We start from the raw sequence: 24,051 nt of genomic DNA on the forward strand, positions 1-24,051 counted from the left end.
ACGAGGGAAATCATGCTGAGGAAGTTACCCAGCACTGGCCCACATTCCAGGGAGCATGGGCCAAGTGTTCTGATTACCCCCATATTTTCATGACACTGGCTATGAAGGTAATGGGACATGTCTGGAAAGGCCTAGTCAATCAGTGATACAACGCAGGTTGCTCAAGTCTTATCTGCTGTCTTTCCCACACATGTACAGAGGTGCACATCACACTGCACGTGGGAGTCGAGATGAAAAGCAGCTTGCATGTGTTCAGCTCTGCACCTCATCATCAGTGGAGAAAAGCTGAGCGTCTGAGGGGGAGAGAAAAGAGAAGGGGGAGAGGTGCAAGGACGTCATCAGGGTGCACAGATCCTGCGGGAGGCCAGGTTGCCTGGAAACAGAATAGGGAAGAAGAGGAGGAAAAGCCATTAGTTGGAAGAAAGCTGAAATGCTTTTTATAAAGCAAGTTCAACCCGTGCCTCAGCAGGGCCACTGTGGGGAGTCTAATCAGCCCGGCTCCAGATATTCAAGTGTGTGCAACTGCTGCGGAGACGGATTTTTTAAAAGTATATTTCAAACTGTACATTAATCACAGTGACCAATTCTATCATCATGTGAAATGTGTTAGTGCACTAAAATGTGTGAGATGTAGATTTATGTTTGCTTCGTTTCGCACCAGTTAATAGAAAGATCGGTATAAACTCATTTGTTATAGCTCATGACATCACAGTCTAGAAAAAAAAGTTAGAGTCCTGTGACAACAGCTATCAGGTCATCATGTAGTCTACATCTAGACCTCCAAGTTTATAAAAGCCATTCTAGAGATCTATTCTGACCCCATTTAAGCAATCAATAAGAAGTTAATACATGGATTTTACTGTACTGATTTTTTTTTATTTATTTATTTTTTTAAACACCCTGTGGAAGAGCAGACCAACAATAGTTCATCTACTCTGTCAGTTGGGCCTGTCTGTGCTAACGTGAGGGATACCTAGTGTAATATTCCACTTCATGAATGCTGAAATCTGGATGTATCTGAGAATGCTGGGAGAAGATGCTGTAAAACACAAGACACTGTCTCCATCCACTGGCTAGGAGAAAATCACACCCAAGCATTTGTACTGGTATAGTTGATTGATGAGAGTTAGCCACTATCAGAATGAGAAAGGCACAGTCTGTTCCATCATTGGTGGGATGCCAGCTGAATAATATTATGGTTAATTCCATCAAACGAACAAACCAACAGCCCTGTTCAACTCCTCTGTACGCCACTGACCTGGGCATCCCAATGAACAGGTAATGGTGGGAGTACACAAAGGAACTCATTAATTTGTTCATTTATAAATGACAATCACCTCTTCACTTTAGGGCTTTTCTACAAGCAGGATATTTTTCAGTTTTACTGTTTCTACGGATAAGACTGCTAAGGTAAATACATAGAGAGGAACATCTGAAAAAGGTCTCTAGAACAGGAGCTGTCTAATGAGTGCCTCGCACTCCAACGAAAGATTATTATTCCTCACACCTGACTACCTGTTTATGTGTGGTTTTTAAACTCTTTGAGATGCACTTTAGATTTAAGACACTTTCTTTAGATGCACTTCTAAAATCTTAAGGGCATTTTACTGCAAAATTGTCCAACAGCCAATACTAATAAAACTAAAAACCAACTGTCTCTAACAAGGTCAGATCAGTGAAACAACTGTGATAAAATATCATATTAAAGTGATAGGGTATCCTGTAAAAGAAAGAGTGCATCCCATTAAACTGCAAACTGATTTACTGTTACCGTGACCAGAACCAATTGACAATGGGAGCAGGACTCAGGCCAAACATTTCAGCTAATGTGTCCAATTCATTCCGCCTGCCAGTGTCAAGACCAGCTTGTAAGATCACCTGTCTCTTAATGAACATGTTTCTTAGCTTACTAATGTTCTCGCTGCTGTCAGCAGAGCTGGAGGGAATGTCAGCCCAGCAAGACTGTTACTCACTGACACTACATTAGAGCACAAGAACATCAGACAGAGTTGCTTAGCAGCAGTTTTGGAAACGTAGTCACATGCAGGAAGAAAGTTGTCACAGCCGGCTGTGTACCAAGAATGTCGAACAGCAGCAGCCACCCGTCTCTCTGCTGAGTAACTGAACTATACAGAATAGCTTCCCTGCAGTGTGTATGAGGGAAGATGGAGGAAGAGCCATGCTCAATCTTTTTAAAGTATGCTTTGGGAACGACCAACCCCCCAATACCAGCACAGAGCTGTTGGGATACTGGGAATACAACAGATTTTTTAAAAAGGGATAATACTGTAGCAAAGTCCGCTAAATATACTCTTCGCTCAAATTAAGACACAAACAATGAATACTTTTTGATGACACGGAAAGAGCTTGGGGTCAACATTAATAAAGCTGTTTAGCAAACAATCAGATAATTATGAAGCTGGAGAGAAAAAGCTATTCTAGTCATGCTTCCTCTGATGGCCAACCCGATTGCTACTGGGTGCTTTACTGAGCAGCCTGCCCAAGGTCTTTGTACATGATCTGCAGAAGTTAAAGAAATGTTTTTTCAGGCCCTGTAAGATGTTCAAAGCTAAAGCAACAGCCTACACCAGATTTAGAACATGTCATACCTGAGACAGTGTTATGACCAAATGATCAATGTGAGATGTACATGTGAAATGAGTGCAGAATATTGAGCATGAATGGCTTTGAAAGGAGAATTTTGTCCTAAACCTGGGAGATCACAGCTCAGAATTTATTGACATGGTCATGCACTAGTAAAAATGATGACAAGTTTTTCAATACAATATTAGGGCATGACTGGGAAAAAAAACCCATAGTTTAATAACCATGCGCTTTCATCACTGACAATTGCCAAAAAGTGTATGTGGGGATTTTTCCATCATCCAGTGATGAAGTTCACAACTGGAAAGTGACTGCAATGACACTTCTAGACATTGAATAAACCTGGCATAAAGGAGGAGGGGGAAGTGGTTTCTTTTCAGTCCAGTATTTTGACAACCAAATGGTGAGAAAAGAAAAAGCAGATGACAGCTTTAAAAAAAAATAAAATAAACTCCATAGATTCCAAAGCCAGAAGGTACCATCATGATTATCTAGTTTGACCTCCTGTATACCACAGGCCATAGAACTGACCCAAAGTAATTCCTAGAGTAAATCTTTTAGAAAAACATCTAATCTTGATTTTTAAATGGCCAATAATGTAGACTCCACCACCAGCCTTGGTAAATTGTTCCAATGGTTAATTACTCTCATTGTTAAAAAATTTAGGTCTTATTTCCAGCCTGAATTTGTCTAGCTTCAACTTCTAGCCATTGGATCATTTTCTATCTTGTCTCTCATAGACTGAACAGCCCATTATCAAATATTTGTTCCCCTTGTACATACTTGTAGACTGATCAAGTCACTCCTTAACCTTCTCTTACCTAAGATAAACAGATGGAGTCAAGGAGCTCAATCCACGATAAGGCACAATTTCTAATCCTTCAATCATTCTCGTGGCTCCTCTCTGAACCCTCTGCAGTTCATCAACATCCTTCTTGAATTGTGGACACGAGAATCAGACACTGTATTCAGGTAACAATTGCACCAGTGCCAAATACAGAAATAAAATAACCTCTCTACCATCCTGCAGCAAAAAAACTTCAAGACCAGACTTCAAAGAGAAACTGCTGAGCTTCAAAAAGAACAGGAGGACTTGTGGCACCTTACAGACTAACAAATTTATTAGCGCATAAACTTTCGTGGGCTACAGCCCACTTCATCGGACGCATAGAATGGAACATATAGTATGAAGATATATATATATATATACACACACACACACACACACACAGATAAGTTGGAAGTTGCCATATCAACTGTGAGAGGCTAATTAATTAAGATGCGCTATTATAGGCAGGAGAAAAAAAAACTTTTGTAGTAATAATCAAGATGGCCCATTTAGACAGTTGATAAGAAGGTGTGAGGATACATAACTTAGGGAAATAGATTCAATTTGTGTAATGACCCAGCCACTATGCTGAGCTTCAGTTCATTTGCAAATTTGACACCATCAGCTCAGGATTAAACAAAGTCTGTGACTGGCTCGCCAACTACAAAAGCAGTTTCTCCTCCCTTGGTGTTCACACCTTAACTGCTAGAAGAGGGCCTCATCCTACCTGATTGAACCCACCTCATTATCCCTAGCCTGATTCTTGCTTGCATATTTATACCTGCCTCTGGAAATTTCCACTACATGCATCTGACGAAGAGGGTATTCACCCTCGAAAGCTTATGTTCCAATACGTCTGTTAGTCTATAAGGTGCCGCAGGACTCTCTGCCTCTCTACTAGAGATTCCCCTGTTTACGCATCCAAGGATTGCATTGGCCATTCTGACCACCGCGTCACACTGGGAGCTCAAGTTCAGCTGATTTTCCAACAAGACCCCCAAATCTTTTCCAGGATAGGAGTTCCCCATCCTGTAAGCATGGGCTATATTCTTTGTTCCTAGATGTATATGTTTAGGCATAATAAAACTAATTGATTATTTGCATGCAGTTTACCAAGCATTCCAGATCCCTCTTAATCAGCACCCTGTCCTCTTCATTGTTTATCAATCCAGTTTTGGGGGGTTTTTTGTTCCACTCAGGGAAGTTTTTAAGAGACATTCAAACAAGTTTCCAACAAGCACCTTCTGCAGTTTGCCATGATCAGACAGCAGTTTCTATGGAAACACAAGTAAGCATCAGAGCCAGTAAAACTCTTGTAAATTTCATACAGTTGTCAGTGCCCAGGATCACGCAGGCTACTGTAGTCAGCAGCGTTTTATATATCAGGGAGGAATTATCTTCGTTTCCCAGACCTTGTGATTTCAGGAAAGGAGATTCAGCAAACCAGGGCCAGCCACATCCTCACAGTGACGACCAACCCATCCAACACCTTTAATCACTTTAACGTATTTTATACATATAAGACACGTTATGGCACCGTGGGATTACACTCCTATTTTTGGAAAGGGAAAGACAATACTTTGGTGTGTTCCAATCACAGCACTTTGATTTCATTCCAAGCAAACTGTTCATACTGGTTCTTCTTGAGTGTGTTAGGCCCCAATAAAGAATTATGCCTGGGCAATCAACCACAGAGCAGATTTTTACCATTAGACAAATTACTGAATAAGCCCGAAAGTTTTGACACAGAAAGAACGAGATGTATACAATCTTTATTGATGTAAAGCAGCCTTTAACTCAGTTGATCATTGCTTCCTTTGGCTCCACCTGCAAGTTAGCGGTGTGTCTGGCAAGCTCCTCAACCTTCTCATAGAAATGCACTGCTGAAGAGTGAGCTGTGTGCGCTTATATACTAGGACCTCTGCCTAGTGTGAGCACAACAGCAGCGCCCATCCAGGTTGCATGGCAGTCCCTAATCTGTTCAACACCGTTATTGACCAGATGATGGAAACTGTCACTAGCCACATATTGGGAATGGTACTGCTATCTTCGCATCCAAACTAATCTCAGCAATTCCCAGATATATTTATGGAAGAAGCAAGTAAGCTTGGTCTTCAAATCAACTGGAAGAAAACCAAACTGAAGAAAGTGGCTGGTAGACCTCTACCCCTCTACGTAATCAATGGACAACGTGTTAAATTTGTCAACTCATTTTAGTATCTTGCTCTGTTGTCACTAAGAAGAGGAAAGTTGCCTTGCTGATGTGAAACATCGCATCAGGAAGTGTCATGCAGACTCTTTGGAAATGTCCGTTGCATCAAGGCCACATATCAACTCAGACTAAGATGCGTATCTATGAAACAGCAGTGGCTTCTATCCTTTTGTATAGCTCTGAAACCTGGGTCACATACATACAAATGTGCCAACTGGACTCTTTCAACATGAAACAGCAACAACCATCGAAGGCATACAGCATTTTAATCATGACACGAACGAGGACGTCAGGCATCAAACCAACTAGCCTACAAGGTCTTCCCAGGTAACAACGCCAGCTTAGGCGGCTTGGCCCTCTGCTCCACATGCTGGCGTCCATACCAGCCCACCAGCTTTATGCATTCAATCCAACAAAAGCTGGATGGGGAAGATCTCACAGACAGCACTGTGCATGCTGGAGGGATGTCATGACTTCCAGCCTCGCCGGCCTCAGCCTTAATACAGAGCAGGCAGCAGCACTGGCAGGAGACCGGGCTCTCTGGAATCAGGTGATCTGAAGTGTACACTTCACGCTCCATGAGCAGGAGACTTAATGAATGAATATACTTTACACAAGCATATGAAAAAGTACTACTTTGCAGAGTGGCCCTGTTACAGAGCTGGGGACTCCTGAGTTCTAATTGCTGCTGCTGACCAGCTGCGTGACCTTAGAGAAATCACCTCACTTCTGTGCCTAAAGTTTTCCCATCTGTAAGTGGGATCTACACCTCCCCCCAAACACATTTATAAGTCTTAGAGACAAAAGAAGACACCAGCAATGGCTAGATAAATGTTTTTTAAATAAAAACAGTTCCAACAATGCATGACCATACTGCTTGCATGTTATCTCTCTGTCCTCCCCACTTTGTCTTGGTAAGTTCTTCAGGGCCGGGATGTGCTTTCCTACATCCCTGTATACTTCGTAGCACATTTGGAGCATTGTTGTAATAAACAGTAATTAGTATATGTCTATATAGCATTTTGAAGATGTGAATGCTAAGCATTTCTTCCAGTATATGACAGGTCTCAGATCTCAGTAATTTCTCCAGTTTGCCCAGAAAGACATCTGAAACGTGTATTTTTAGAGCAGACAGAGCATCTGAACCAAATAAAGCAGGAAAATATGAAAAGGCAAATCTCATGCACCAAATTTTAGCTCAGAGCAGATTCTCAGGATCAAGTTATCAGCTCCTAAGCAGAACCACAGTGAACATGGCAAGAGTCCTTTAACTACAAGGCCAATATTGCCACTGTGATTGGTAGAGTATAGAACTCAGACATGTACACTATTTACCAGAGCTAACACAGGCCCCAATCCTTTGGAGTACACCCCATGTGCAGCCCCTCTGCCCACAGGGCTGGGGCCCCAAGCAATTGCAGGGGTCCACTCAGACAGAGCAGTTTGCAGAATCAGGACTTTGTAGTCAAGGACATATTTATAAACACACACACTTGTTCAAGCTACTGACTCACTCAGCCTCAAAATATTGACTATTTGAGATACTTTTTCAAAACAGCACTGTTTACATCTCAGAGATGCACAAATTTAATTCAGTGGTTTTATGTTTCTGCCAAACCTAGTAACTTTAGTCTGCATTTGACCCTGAGAGAATTGAAATGGTCAAATCACTCATACAAATCTGTTTAAAAGACTACAATACTAATTACAATTTCAAGAATGCAACAGAATCAAAAATATTTCCCTGCCAAACGCAAGGCCTTCGGTATGCCATCTCCACTCCCTGATTCAATTAGAACTCTCCTAATTAGCTGATTTAGTGCCTGGTAAAAATTATTGGCAAACAAGATCCATTTCAAAATCTTGTGGTCAATCCCACCACTCTGATTACACACACGAATGTTTTCAGATTGAGCAGGTAGAGGTCCCAGAGTTTAACAACAAAATGGACATTTTCAGAAAGGGCAACACTTAAATTGTAAGGGCTGAAGTCTTCAAACATATTAACCCTCAAAGAAAAAAGAGCACCAGAAAGCTGCAGCCCTGCCCAGCCTATACCTCACATGTGCTTCAAATCAGGAGTGCCATACAGAATTGCTCAAGTGTTTCCTGAAATCTCTGTGGTGCAAAGTGACTTCTCCCCACACCAGATATCTATTGTGGTTACTTGCACTGACCCAGAAGTATATTAGCTAGTCATATTAAAATGAGTTGCACTGAAACCTCAACAAGGTTACAGCAGTCTCTCTGCTGCAAAACCAGCAGGCAACAAGGTGGTAACGAAAATCCATAACTAAGTATTAGGATAACAAAAAGAAAATGAGTTCAGAACTTTTTAAACCTGACAAAAGAGGGAAAGGACCATCACAACAAGTCAGGAAACTCATTAGAATCATCCAAACCATACCTCAGTGGAATGGGTTTAACACCTGCAATCCATAGCCATGTTCATTTAACTTCCAGGTTTTGGTTTCTTCCTCATTATTTTACACCACAGTCAGTCATTGTTCCCTGCAATACCTTCTTCCCTGCCTCCCAAACGTTTCTGAAGGTCTCTGGAATAGGGAAGGGGCCATAAGGACAAGGTGGTAGTAGTAATGGCCAAGTCAAAGCTCACTACAGCCTATTACCCTTTTTAGGGCTGCTCTACATCCACCTTTTGGCTCAGAATTACAGGCTGCTTTTGCCTCTGAACCTTGAGAAATGCAACTTCAGTAAGATTTGTAAGATGTAAAGGACAGTACCAGAATGGCATTTTTCACAGCAGCTTATGTTTCATTACAAAGTTTGGTTCAAACAAAGCCATAGAAACTCTCTCTCTCTAAGAAGCAGAAATCTGTGGGGTAAAGGTACCTAATCAGAAACACATTTTCATTCAGTCCTTCCTCCCCAAACCTCTCAATAAGCCACAAACAGGCTCCTCAGGCTAGAGGAGATTCTAACACTTATTTCAATTAATAGTTTGCTTGTGTTGTCAGTGCCAAGTGTCTGCTTCACTCTTTACCCTTTGTTACTTCATTTTCTCCTCATGACAGCTTCAATTAGGTTAAATGCACATTTCTGGAGGCCCAAGTCAAAAATTAGTTTAAATTTTCATCTGTCTTATGACAAAGCCAGCTTTGAGGGAGGCCAGGTTTGAGAGACAGCCTTCTGCTGCAAGAGCTCCACATACTATCTTTTTAAAGAACTGGCTCTCACTTTGGTCGACAACTAACTCATAGGAGCTGACAGTCCATTTCTGGCACAAATACCTGGATTCAGTTCAAGGGATCAGAAGTGGTTTAAGCACTCAGCTAGTAGGCTACTCATCTAGAGGTGAAAAAACATAACTAAAACTCCATAAAGGAGCAGCCTCTGGGAGAAGCATAGTCAATTTGAGTGTTACACAACACCCACAGTGTTAATACTAGTTTTAGGACTATCTCACATAACAAATGTTCCTCTTCATTTGTGAGCCATAAGAAAAGAAGAATGAAATCCTATGGAGCTGGCTCATACTTAGGTTAGTATTTAGTAGACATGGAATATATTTCCATCTACACTAGTTGTGTAAATCGCTACCTCATCTCAATGGCAGAGTCTTTTACATTCACGGGATTGCTACAACCTCTCACCTTCTGGAGGGATCCCACTCAGAAAGCTGGCACTTGGTCTCACAATACAAAGTACCTTCCCTCCCACAAACACATGTGAATAGAGTTTGCAAGTTCCAGAAAGGCATTCCCCCCCCCCTTTTATTTTTAAACCAAGATGGCAAGAAATCCCCCCCTCTCCTTACTTTCAATGGTTGAAACCAAGTGAAGGAAAAGAGAAAATCTGTGAAGAAAGGGTTGTTGATCTACTGGTCAGAGTAAGGGACTGGGAGGAAATCTAAGTTTTATCATCAGTTCTGGCTGATGTTAAGTAAGTCATTTCCCCCCTGCCTCAGTTTCATGACCCTGTACAATGGAGCTACTATATACCTACCTCATGGGGTGCAGTAAAGCTTACTTCTTGTTTAGAAAGTTTGATCCTCAAATGAATGGGGATATAAGAGAGGCACCATATCATTATTTGTACCCAGATACTACACAGAGTGCTACCAGATAGACAGGAGGGAGGTTAGGCTATGTGTTTATGACTCACCATTGCAATCTGTTGGATCACAATTATGCTATATAGGAATCCTTTTAAAAGCTCATCCATGTGAGGAGGACATTAGGGGATACCTCTTGAGGAATAGCATTATACTCAACACCCTACCACTTTCAAACACTTATGTAGGACCACTATGGCCACAAGAAGGAATGAGCTCGGTGGGCTAACAGCCTTCGCATAACTCGCTGGGCTTGGGGTCCCCAAGGTGTACAGAAGAATGGGTCCAGGTTGGGGTGCAAGAATTAAAAGGTTCTGTTCCTTGTCAATACCGACGTACATTGTCAAAACAAGTCTCTCTCAGACTCTGAACCAATGTATCTCATGCCTGGTTTCCAAATGCTTGTGCAAAATACAAAGTATGTGTTGTGTGTGTCCTGGCTTAAGGTCAGGAGTGGCAATGAATTTCGTGGTCTAATGCCTGTAGCCTCCATTCATGCAGTTACAATGATGATACATGCTATTTCCGAAGAGTTGGCTCTCGGCTGCAGCCCAGGACTCAGGTGCCTTTGGAGAGTTTCAAGGGGAAGTCGGAACAGTGCCTGAGCTCTCTATGTCTGGCTCACATCAGTGTTATTATAGTTCCCAACTTGCATGAGCAATTGATACACCCACCAATTCCATAAGATAAAAAGTGAGGGGCGTGTGTGCGCTTTCTGAGCTGGGCGACATTGCTATTTTGGAGGTGGATTTCAGAATTGTGGTTTGAAAAAATCTAATTTTAGCTTTTAGTCTGCTACTGTAAATCAAATTCTGAAGAACTAGGCCACCAGCCAACACATGAACATGGGCATAATAAGACTGGGCTTCCACAGATATTTGGTGTGAAGAATATTGTTCTTAAAAGATTTACTTTCTTGGGAATGTTTAAATACTGAAAGATAAACACTGAATCTGAGCCATGCACTAAATACAGGTAAATGCAGCAAGGGCACGTGGGTATAAAGCCACAGCCTGGAACTCACTCAATGCCTCTTCTTGTAAACCCTACACTCAGGAGCCTGCAGAGAACAAAGCCTCTTTAGCCTCACACAAACCGCAGGAAAACAACAAACAAACAAATCCCACCTCAGGAAGCATTCTGGGGTCTTAAACAAAACAAATCTGTAACGCTAAACTTTATACATTTGAATTTTGGATTGTGAATTTTTTCTATTACACACACATGCTGCTACAGATCAGTTAACTACTAAAAACTCAGGGAATTACTAATAGATTTATATTTGGCCTCTACATTAATGAAGGAAGCAAGCTGGTTTAATCGTTAGAGTAAAGGTCAAGAAATCAGGATTTGATTTGCTGCATGTCCTTCCCAAGGCGACTTGAGTGCCTCAATTTCTCCATGTGTAAAATGGTGAGAGCATTGCTTACTTGCCTTTTAACCAGAGAGCTTGGCTCTATAAATGCAGTGCATTATTCCTGTTTTGTCTTCTGGGGTTTTTATCCATCATGGTGAAAACCAGATAAACAAGTACCGATACTATGCACTTAGTGATGTTTTGTTTTAATTAGACTTGGTAAGCTGGTCAGTTGGACCATTTATTATTTGACCATGGTCAAATACTGTCAAGTATTCAAGCCAGAATGCCCTGAGGTAGGCAGCAGCCTACCTTCCTGGTTGCATCATGCTGCCTCTATCTGTTTTAGAGCTTCATTTCTTTGTGCTTCACATATTTCTAAGTTAAAATGACTTAAGTAACTTGTTTTTTGTAATTAGGCATAAGTATCCAAGGCTAAACCTACTATAAACCATGAAGTCTTACACTTTTGTTAGTGACCTAATGCCTTAATGCTTTAAAATATTTGACAATATTTAACCACTCAAATGACCAATTATTTTTGGACTGATCAAATGCCCAGTTCTAGCTTTAATAGGCTGAAGATAGTAACTTTCACAGAAAAACCTGATACAGATACTAAATTAGCCTATCATAATAAGGAAAAGGCGTTTAAACAGAAAACAAAGTAAGAACCGTGTAACCAAATTAGCCCCAGCTAATAAACAGAGAAGGTACAATGAACAACGGCTCAATAAATCCTGTAAACAAGATATGTAGAATGCAAAACTGCAGATGCATGTTGTACTGAGTGAACTTTGTATTTCAAAAACTCCATCCATTCACAACTGCATGTGAACAGGGCAAAAAAAAATCAACAGCACAAAAGAATCACTTTGTGGTGCGTGTTCTTCTTCCACACCTGTCAAACTGTTAAATTCTGCTTTCTCCACTCACAGAGGATTCTACTCATCACTTTTCCCAGGAAAAGCCAGTGTGTCACCTATTAACACTAGTGGGAGTGAAAACTTGTACAAGCCCTATCTGTATCCCCTTCAATTTAGCAATGGGAGGATGAACCCAAAATCCTCTGCTGGCCAAATATATTAATTTTAAGTTCTTGTTCACATGCTAAGTGCTAATGCAGGCAAGTTTACCATATATTTCATAGTTCTTACAGGAGCTCTGTTGTATAGTTCATTTTAACATTTCTTCATCCCACAGAGCCATTGGTATTTTCTTCTAGTAGCACAGGAAGTGGGAATGGCTACAGATTATGCCAAGAACCCATTTACCAGTTTTTGCTCAACTATCCTTGCAGAAGTACATCCAGTAAGAAGAGAGTGAGGTGTCTGACAGTAACTGAGCATCCAACGCTAACCAGAAACACTCAGGAAACTCAACCATGCAGAACAAAACCTAGAATTTAGTCATCTAATTTTGTTAGCTGGCTGCATGGAATTTTGTAACCAAAGTCAATTTAAGATGGCTCCAATACAGAGATAACATGTTAGCACAGAACTGGGAGACGCATAGACACAAATTGAGAAAGCTAGACAAACTCTAACTTCATATAACACATGATCAAACTGGTTAGTTCAGTCTGACAGGGCTGGCCATTTAGCTCAAGACTTCAGACTGACTGAAAGCCACAGTTCTGGTTCCCTGCCTCTTATTTCCCTTATACATACAGAAATACCTCCAAGTGCTGCTGCTACAGGGTAACTCAGCACAGCCAGAGTGAGAAGGGCACCTCCCAAGGCTCTTCGCAAACTTGGCAGGTTATGTGAGAATTGGTACAACTAGGGTGGGCAAGCTGGAATCATGAGAACAGTTTGGGCTCCTAGATTAGAAGCCTGAAAAATTGGAAGCGGCACGCCATTTGTTTAAATTACCTTCTGAAGCCATGTTCCACATGTCAGAGTCTACAGTTGCGCTAGTACCACTGAATGCTACCAGGAATAAATTGTTCCAAGATGCACATCTGCATTTACCAAAGATCAGACAGACAGGCTGCCAAGTCAGAATTTGACTCTCCCTATTCACTGGATTTTCTAAGACACTTCTAACTGAAAAATTCCAAAATGGCAACCTGGAAATGTAACAATATTAGAGATATTTTTAGCATTTTTATTGCCTTCATCTATCCAGTTCAAGGCAAAGGCCTTCCTAAGGTGTCATTGGGTATTAGCTTTAGGTCAGCCAAGACCACAAGACTTAAAACTCCCTCTTTACATAGGTACTTGTATGACCCACATGGCTGTAGTGACCGAGATCTTGTTATTAAATACATGGCAAGATCTCTCTTCTCTCCCCCACCACCTCCAGCCTACATGAGAAAGAGCTCAATTAATTTAAGAGGGAGCTTTCAGGTCTCATGCAAAGCTTTTCACAACCCAATATGGAAAATTTATTGAGGGACAGCCAAGTCAAATAAATTGGTTTTGCATTAAGTTCTCAGAGCCGTGAAGTCCATGGTCACGTCTCCCTTAAAAGGAAAGATTTCCAGTTTAGGTCCAGTTCCTGCAAAGAAAACCTGTCTCATGAATTCAGGACATCCCTGTTGCGTTCAATTCCATGAGAACCAAGCTGCCAGGGAGGCCCATGCACTGACATAAGACAGGTCATCTCTCAGGTACTAGGACCAATCCCAGAGAGGCCTTTCACTCTCAGGACACAGACCTCAACCTGGACTGAGTTTAATAGGGAGCTTGTGAAGACATCAAATCATCAGAGATGGGCTCACAGTGACCCACGTTCCAAAATGCAGCTGACTGCCTGCTTAGCATCAGCGGGAGATCTCTCAGGGTGCATGGCTTCACTCCTACATATAAAAAGTTGCAATAAGTTGGGCCTGAAAGTCACAAACTTGCATCACTGGACAGTGCCACACTGGATTGGAACAGGCAAAATCTTCTCACCAGTTGCAGATGAATACGGACGACTGCCACCATGGCTATTCAGATAGCTGAACTCCTACAAGTCCAAAATGAACATCAAGGTTGTCAACCAACTGAATCACAGGGCAGACACCCTCAGCAGCCAGAAGCATTACAAAGGAGACAAATTCTTTGAAGCACTTCCTTCTTCCTACCAGCATTGCCCCATTCTTGTCTGTCTGACACTGGGAGTCCACAGTGAACATAGTGCACTCTTTTGAAAACCTATGCAATGCCCACCCATAGTGTCTATACTTCAGTCTCTAGCCTTGGAGCTTTGCTTCAGCTTTGAGTTTCTGCTCCATTTTTACTGTACATATGCGTAAAAAATGTTTTGTTGTGAGTGAAGAAGGGTTCAGACTAACAGCTATATTGGATAACAGGTTGCAGTAAAACTAGCTACTTGCCTTCTAAACCAGGAACATCACAAGACTGCTACGTAAATGTCAAAACCCATGTAGTTCACTGGATAGCAGTTAATCTGTTTGTTGCTTGCTAGTTAACACTGTGACAAGCAATCATGAAAGATGCATTTGTATCAGATTCCTCAATAGTGCGTCAGTACTGTATGCACTGAGACACAGACAAATCCAGCAATTCTCACCCAGCGGCTCAGACAACCCAAGCCTATATGTGCTCTAAGTGTCACAAGCAGCCAAAACATATTTTTAGTGTCAGGTTTTGATATCATTTCACATAGTTCTGAGTACTCTGTTCCCAAGACACTGTTCTTTGTTTAGGTTCTGAATGGAAACCAAGAGCTAACAATGGGACACTTGCTTCTTAATCATTAACTTACATCATTCTCACCATCTCAGAAAGCATTACCTCAGGCACAAAAAGCATGACCCTGGTTTTAAGAAAGTGTTCTGAATTCCCAAGATTTCTATATTGGATCAACTTTTATTTACAAGCCAGCCTCTACAAAAGTTGAGCACTGCGCCTCCACAGTAAGTCTCCAGTTTTTAGGATTCAGTTTATTCCACAACCTATACATTGGTCAACCCATTTCCAAAAGGAATATAATGGGTTCTGAGAGGAAGTCAGTTTAACAACTGACTTAACAAGCCTGGAGCAAGGAGAAAAGATTTATGGCAGCCTTGCAGGATAGTCCAGGAAAAGCTACCAACCCAAGCACAATACCTTGCTTATTCATAGTTGACACTTATATTTTATTCAGATACTAAACTTGATTACTGGGCCTTTGCTAGCTAACGCAATGTGGCAAGTCGGATTTTTGTTAGGTCAATGTGTCCTTTTGCTTAAACAGATGGGCACTAAAAGTCCAAGAAGCTGGAAAAAGTTAATTATCAGAATCAAGGTTCATATTTAAGAATTCAAGAGCTACACAGACTCCATAATCCAAGATCTTTCTACATATCTGCAAAGTTGTACATAAATGCTACATAGCTCTCCACTGGGCACATACTGAACCAATTATACAGGAGCCTTGTAAGACCCACACAGCCTCAGGAGCTACCACATTATAGATCAATGCCCTTATGTAAGACACAGTGACGTAAATACATTCTCCCTTAACACATGGAGAGTGCAGGATGAGTGAGCCTGAAGGAATCTCAGATCACATTTCCATCCTTCTCTACTCATTCACTTGTATCATTTTCAATGACCTTGCTCTCCAGGGACATATTACCAGAAGTAGCTATACAGGATTTCTATTACCTTAACATATGCCAGTATCTTGCAAGGCGGATTAGTAATCTTTCCTTCTTGTAATGGAGACTGCAAAATGCTAGTATATTTACTGGTTGCGAGATTAGAAATGCTAGTTGAACATCACCACTGCCGTCAGTACTGGAAACTAGAGAAGAAAAAATGTCACTATCTCAGCTACAATATGATCTTATTGGAAAGAGACAGAACCAGAATTACTTGGATTTCATTTTACATTCTTCAGGTAGGATAGTGTGGGGGAAAAAGCACTGACTGGTAAAACAGTCTTCAAGACAGGCACTACTGCCCCCCGCCCCCTTTTTGGGAATGAGAGTGTGCGGGGGGGAGGGGGGAATTCAGAGTGGGGGTCCCACAATGAAGTCTGATAGTCACACCAATTTGGCACTATTTAAAAAACCCGTATGCTCTGAGTATTCTTTGTAATGTGCTAGATGATACTCCACATGTAGGATCTCATTCAAGGACCAACTTGTCTATATGATTTTAAAAAATTAACTCTTGAACAATATATATTCTGTGTAACATCCCTCCCAAAACTACCCCGAGTCACCCAGTCTTCTTTGACCAAAAAAGTATTCAGCATGAAAGTCAGTGTCCTGAGCCCATTAGGCTAGAGCTGGGTGAAGTTTTTACACACACACACACACACACACAGCAGATTCGGGTCAATCTAAACATTTTGCACATTTGTGTTGATTTTGCCAAATTGCTTCAGTTGGTTAAAAAATCCAGGAAGTTTTGATTCAAAACAGTCATTTCTTGTGATTTCATTTTCAAAAGGTTCTAAAAAGCTTCAGAATCTAAACAAAGTTTTGCTTGACTTGAAATGATTCTCTCCCCCCTACACGCACAATTTTTCAGATATGACAGTGAACCAAAAGAAGAGCTCTGTGTAAGCTCAAAAGCTTGCCTCTCTCACCAACTGAAGTTGGTAAAATAAATATTACCTCACCCACGTGGTCTCTCTAATATCCTGGAACTTAACACGGCTACAACACTGCACACAGTGAACAGAAAAAAGTCAGTTATTTATATAGCTCTACGTTACAGGCACATCAAGTAAAATAAATGTGCCCGAGATAGCACCAAAAAAAAAAAAAAAAAAAAAAATCCAGCCAGCCAGCCAAAAACCACCCCAACTTCCTGGTAGGGCTGAAGGGAACCTTATAGGGTCATCAAATCAACCCCTAAGGGCAGGTTCGCCCCCACAGTAGAATGAAAGCCAGAAAGCACAGAGAGATCAAGGAGTGTTGGGAGGTGGGGAGTAGGGACAGCTAACCTGCTTTATACTGCCTCATTCCTGTGCTTGCTTCAGAGGAGCAGAATCTGGTTTCTGAACCGTATGAGCACAGCGGTGCATTGCTACCATGACCACACACCATGTGCTGCAATCTTTCCAGGAAAATCTCTTTCAGAACAGGCATGTATCCCAAGTGCCTGCCTTCTGGGCAAGGTTTATTTGGAACTCTGAACTGTAATGCATATGCTTGCATGGCTGGCTTTAGTACCCAGAGTATCTTCCAGTTTGACAGTAAGTCCGTCATATACATTTATTTAAGAAAAGTGCTGGGGACAGCAGCCTGATGAGGAATGTCACTGTCAGGAGCTACACACTGCAGAAAGGGTCAAGAATGTGAAAACTGGTATCTACTTTCCTTACCCAAATTCCCCCATAATATTCACCAAAGCCAGCCAAGCTCAGCAGCTGCGAATAATTCCTAAGCAATCTTTTCCCAAGCAAAGTTAGCCAAACCCTACCGTTTCATCAGAGTAAGAAGAGTAGAGCCAGTCACTGGGCAGCCTGGCCACTCACTTCATGGAAGCTTCTGTTTCAGAGCATATAAACCATATCTGTCAGTGCAAGCTAAACACTCTCCATTAGTTAGCAGAAACCCCTTTGTTACTATCACTGCAGGCAAAAAGACAGCCTCAGATTCACACACGCAATTTACAAGTACACAGTGCCTGATTCCAGTGGAATTATCCACTAATTAATGAACCCACCTCCATTCGAACTTTGACAGGTTTTGGTATGAGGGAGGAGAGAGAGAGAGAGAAGAGGCAAATGACTCTAGTATGTCTCAAAAGTATTTATGAGAAGGAAGACAATTGCCCCTTGTCTGTCCAGAAGTGAGAATTTTTTCAGCCATGTAAGGTTTGATTTCTATTATTCAGGTATAAAATGGAAAAAGGGCTTCTATTCCAGAGTATAATAAGCAGCTTTCTAACACAGTATCTTCCACTGGGTAAACAAGAACTTTTCACTGGTAATGGAATGCTGGGTTTAACCACTGGCAGATTCTTAGAAAATAAATAAAAGTGACATCCGAGATAACTATAATACGCTAGGGTACAGTATGTTCATCTTTTAAAATAACCACAGCACTGCTAAAGAGTAAGTCATTCTCACCAACAAGTCTTAATAAAAATGTGTTTCTTCCACTCATTACAGGCTACAGTTTCCCATAATTATGCATCTCATTCTGCCCATCAGCCCAAAGACAAGACAGCCAGTCTCTGTAGAGACAAGTACAAATCAAATTTTAAAGAGACTAACCGTGCTGTCATTATATACAAATGGCCTACAGAGACCAGAAGGAAAGCAGTGACACTGTAGCAGGAAGAAAAAGAAATCAATTAAGTACTTAATATTTACACTACACTTAACTGTTAAAACTTAAGGAGAGATTCACAACATAAAAACAAAGACAGCCCTGTGACTTACTGGCAGAGTAGGACTGGTGTAGCTAAAGCACCATTCAGCTTTGATAGTTACTCTATGGGACAGAGAAAGTGAAGAACATCCCGCGTAATGACCTCAAAATAGTGTAAAATCAAGCTATTTCTGTCATTTTAAATACAAATATTTCCAGCCTCTCAATCTGTGCCATGGAGGATAACTTTTGTATCTAAAATATTTTAATATAGTATCTGTAAATCAATTTGCTTGATCGGCAGTTCCTAAACTACGATCCATGGACCACTGCTCATCCTTGATCTGGTCTGAAAAAAGCAGACAGAAGTTGTCACGGAGTTCCCGGGCAATGCTCTGGAACTGCTCCCTACGAAGCCCATCAGGACTCTGGCGAAGTCTCCTTTCCGTAAGCAGCCTGTCTGCAGGACACACAGCTCACACAGCTTCCACCTTCCTGGGTCTGACCTCGGAGCATTCAGCATCCTCTCTGCCCCTCTGTGCACTTCCCACAGCGAGTCCGCCCAGGCGGGGTCCTGGGGAAGCCAGAGGGTCCTGCACCCCAACTCTGCAGTCAGACGTGACTCTCAGCCAGCCAGTAAAACAGAGGTTTATTAGATGACAGGAACATGGTCTAACACAGAGCTTGTAGGTGCAGAGAACCAGATCCCTCAGCTGGGTCCATTTTGGGGGGGCAGTGAGCCAGACAACCCCGTCTGCACTTCACTCTATGTCCCCAGCCAGCCCCAAACTGAAACTCTCCCAGCCCCTTCTCCTCTGGGCTTTGTCCCTTTCCCAGGCCAGGAGGTCACCTGATTCCTTTGTTCTCCAACCCTTTAGCTCTCACCTTGCGGGGGGGGGGGGGGGGTGAGGGGGGGAAGGGCCCAGGCCATCAGTTGCCAGGAAACAGGGTGTCAGCCATTCTCTCTGTCCAGACCCCTGCACACACCTGCCCTCTAGGGCTCTGCAAGGATCATACACCCTTATCCCACCCCCTAGATACTTAAGAACTGCATAGGGGAAACTGAGGCACCCCCACAATATTCAGAGGAAACATTAAGTACAGTCCCGCTTCGTCACAGAAGTAAGGACCACCCATTGCAAAAAGGAGTAGGAAACAAGGAGGAGCAGTGGCCCACAAAGAGGAACATAAGCCTTTGCCGTAGCTGCCAGAGGAAACTGCGTAGTTGCAGATGGGATCCTGATTTGGAGTTTGAGAGGGGATATGATCTGTGCAATTACAAATGATAGGGAATGCAGGACAAGAGATTCTCCCTGTAATAACATGTGGTCCACACTATAGGAGTTTGACAACACCTCTCCTAGAAAATATTGCCAGTACTTCGAGAATGTGTTGGGTTACCCTCATGCAGCCTCTCAGAGATACAGTAACCAGCATTATTAAATGCATTGCTACACAGGCTTCAGCAGGGGTAGCTTTAACACTGAGCTGTGTCGTTACTAAGGAACATACCCCATTTGAGGGTGGCATTTAAACAGCTGTAGCCGTGGAGCATTCAGACAACATATGCTGAGATGCTGTCCATATAAGCAACTCCCAGGGAACAAAACAGTCCAGCTGTCAATGCTACTGGGTCTCAAGTTTTCACAAGCAGAGTTCCCCAACCCAGAGCCAAACTGAGCCCCCAGGTCAAATGCAAGAATAGTCCATGTGTGCAATCCAGCCTATGAAAATGCTGCTCTTAAAACTTCTCCCAAATAAATGGATCGAATGACTGTATCTCTAGCATAACAGCTTTGAGAGAGCACAATTGAAGGCGAGAGGGAGAGCTCACAAGATGCTCACATAGCACCTCATTAGAGCATAGTTAAATGCACCGGTTACGATAGGTTTCAGAGTAGCAGCCGTGTTAGTCTGTGTCCGCAAAAAGAAAAGGAGGACTTGTGGCACCTTAGAGACTAACCCATTTATTTGAGCATGAGCTTTCGTGAGCTACAGCTGACTTCATCCGATGAAGTGAGCTGTAGCTCACGAAAGCTTATGCTCAAATAAATTTGCTAGTCTCTAAGGTGCCACAAGTCCTCCTTTTCTTTTTGCGGACACAGACTAACACGGCTGCTACTCTGAAACCTATAGTAACCGGTGCATTTAACTATGCTCTAATGGTTTTTACTGGTTACTATAGTGACTCCTCTAGTGATGCTCTCATATCTCCCTCCATTCATCTTACTGTAAAATGAGAACTCTTGGTTTTGTCTGTCTAAGGGGAAACTGGCTCTGAGTGAGGGTAAACAGTGCTGCTCAGGGCCTCCAGGGGGAAGAAAAGACACCCAACGTCATGAAAATGGAATGTGAGAGAAAACTAAATGTAGAAGGCATGGGGGGGCGGGGGATTTGTAGAGGTAGGACAGCATTACAAACCCAAGCCTGCACTCAAGTCACTGAAAACACGAACGGTGCTTTTAACAATATCATTAGCTTCATGCTTAAGTTCACTTTCATTGAGGGTCTTGAGAGATACTTTGGTTTACAAGAAAAGCTATGCATGTTAATAAAATGATTCATTTGATAGGAATATTCAGTCATGCAGATGCAATGGAAAAATCTAGAGATTAAAATGCTCCATCTACCCATCCAAGTTTAAAGGTTACAGTAGCATATCTTAAACATATTACTCATCCTTGCTTCAGATGTATTCCACTGCAGAGGAGATGTGAAAAAATAAAGCTGAATAGTATAAATAGCTTTCATTAATTATAGGTACCAAAACAACAAGGGTATGAAGATATGAAGAACCTGAAACAAGATCTGAAAGCACTGACATTAGGCCCCATTTGCTCAACACCAGGAAAGAGTCACTTCCTGTTTGAACCTTGTCGGTAGCAGATACTCTGGATAGTTTTCTAATCCTCTCCTATTGTCGCATTAGAAGACACCCTAAAAGTACACAGCGCTCTAAACAAAGAATTTCATTCGCCAGCCTAAAGAACATACAAAAAAGTAAGTGTCTGCACTGAAAAATAGTAACCATTCATTCCATGCACCATGCTAGGGCTCAAAAGATTAAGTAATAGCAACAAAGCCCCAATTTTCCTGCACAGAACTCCACACACATAGTGGGGAGAGAGCCAGGTAAAATGGCCCAAAATAATTTGTTAGAAAGTAAAGAGCGAGAAACCGTACATACTGAATTTCTTACATACTGGATATGTTTGATACAAGATTTAAGACTTCTTAATACACCAGACCCTCGCTAAAACGCAGGATTTGGGATCCATGCGTGGTACTGCGTTAACGCAGGGACCGTGTTAAAATGAATTCCAATTAAAGTAATTAAATTTGGGATCCATAGCCGCCACCACGTTATATGCAAATTTGCACTGTATAGACACGCGTTCTAGCAAGGGTCCGGTGTATCTATTTTTGATCTTGTTTGCCAGTCTCTGGGTTCCTCAGGTTGGGACAATCCCACACAGAAAATGGTCTTGATGGTCTACTTGAGACATTTAAAAAGCCATTCTCAAATCCACAAGCATTCTGTACCCTCGTGAGGAGCGAAGAGGGAGATAGCTACACATCTTGCATGGTTGTAGAATACTCAGTTTTCTTACTTGTCTTTATGTGCCTTTAAAGCAATGGTCAGAAAATGTAGATCTCCAAATTAGAGTTCTTCTAACCCGTCCCTAAAACGGTTTGTAAAAGAATTTGAGTTGGCCAAAATCAAGTGGGGTATCAGTTCTGCGTCACACACATTCTTTATCAAGGCTACCAATGATACTTGCAGGGAGATGACCTCCAAGTCTTTAACTAATTTTATGATCCTGTGACTTTATGGATTCAAAATACAAATGTACAAACAACCCCACACTTCTCCACAAAGGCCAGCATGCTCCACCTTATCTTCCTGCAGGAAGTATGGGGGTGGGGGGGTAGACATGTAACAAGTTTATTTAACTACAGCAGGGCTTCTTCAGAAGCAATAAAGATGGCCTAGTTGTCCTGTGGTCTGTTGAAAGACAAATGTTAGAGTTCAGAGATATTTTTGGTTCACTACAGAAGTAACATTACTTCTCTTCTCAATGAAGGCTGATATCCATGTGTTACTGAGACTAACCTCCATCCCTTAAGGAATTCTTTTTTGCTGCTAGTCTTTCGATAAAAGATTTTGGTTACTTAAAGCTCAGGCCTTCCCTCTTTAATACGAAGTAGTTTTATGGCGGAATTGGGATATGGAGCTCACTGCTAGGACAATGGTCTGGATGCAGCTCAAGTTGCACCGAACTGAAAAGGTATCATCATCCAATGGCCTTTCAGGGATGGAGGCAAAGCTGGTGTTCTCAGTCTAGCTGCCAACTGGAAAGAGTCTACAGTACAACACAGCTTTCACCCTTGCTGGTCTCAGCCGAAAGGTCAGGAACTGAATGGGCATGGAAGTTAGCATCCCTCTTCCCCTTGATGTACTTCCAGCAGCTCAGGATTGCGTCACTATGTGGGACAGCTTGCCTTAGTATCACACCCATGTCCACATGAGCTGTCACTGACATTTCAGGAACACTCAATTCATTTACTGTAACCCACACACATCCCCTTTCTCCCATAGCAAGTCTGGACATTGGGCCAGTACACCATTTTTCCATAATATCATCTCACGTTTTTGGAGGAAGTGTCATTCACTGTCTTTAGCAGAATTTATTTCACCAATTGTAACTAAGTAGGTGAACAGAGACGGTTCATTAGTTACCAAGTACTTTTAAATAACCTTAGTTTGCTGACGACTGCTCTCTATGTCAAATATTACAGGACCAGGCTTGTTTTCTGTAATAATGACCTAGTAGCCTTTTATTGTGATAGCATGCCCTGTTTGCTTGATTATAGGATCAAGTGGCTTAGAATGCTTAGCACACTAGTGCCTGAGAAAGTGAAAAGGGTCTGTATGCTCCAGTGTTTATTTCTTCTTTGGTGCTTCTTTGCTGGCAGGTATTTAATAGATTGTCTTTTTGATAGGAACTGTAAAAATAAACAGTTCTCTTGCCCTCAGCCATGGTTTAGAGTTTTGGTATAATGTATCTTCCCTTCTATCGTGCAGGTCTTTCATAATGTAGGTTCTCTCTTTCACGAAAGAGGTTAGTTAATTTCAGGCATGAGAGATATGAAGTTTCTTAAGTTTCATAATGGATTTAACTAGTGCTTTTCCAACCCACAAGGAGCCTCTGTTAGTTTTCCCATCAACTGGTAAAAGTATACGAACAGACAGCAGACCACTGTATACTTAATACTCACACCAAAAGGGTGGACCCAGTATGGTAGAGATTGGAGTACCCTTGGGTACACAAGACATTCTCAAAGCCCATCCTGACATGGACCTTTACAATGAGATCTATTAAACCATTTTATTGTAGAAGCCCCCAGAAGCCCCAGTCAGTGTTAGGCCTCCACAGGACTAAGCACTATAGTAACAAGGTCCCCAACCCCAAAGAATTGACAAGCTAAGAAGGCACGTGACACACAAAGGATGGTACGAATACAAACATAAGCAGTTTGTGTGTACATTTACTGTAATTTATAAATAGTCCATTATCCCATCTGATCCTCAAATTAAACCATCACTAGTTGTCCAATTTCTTATTGGCATTGCAGCCCGAAGGATAACAACTTTGCATTTACACATACTCTTCAGCACAGGATCTCAAAGCCACTTAAAGGTGGG

At 41.9% G+C, this 24,051-nt stretch overlaps 1 protein-coding gene across 4 annotated transcripts in view; it reads right to left on the minus strand.

The window, feature by feature from the left end:
- Positions 1-24,051, minus strand: part of SIK3 (SIK family kinase 3) — a 149,135-nt gene that overhangs the window by 97,882 nt on the left and 27,202 nt on the right. The window lies entirely within an intron of this gene.

Source organism: Natator depressus, chromosome 22 (assembly GCF_965152275.1).
Source record: "Natator depressus isolate rNatDep1 chromosome 22, rNatDep2.hap1, whole genome shotgun sequence".
NCBI lineage: Eukaryota > Metazoa > Chordata > Testudines > Cheloniidae > Natator > Natator depressus.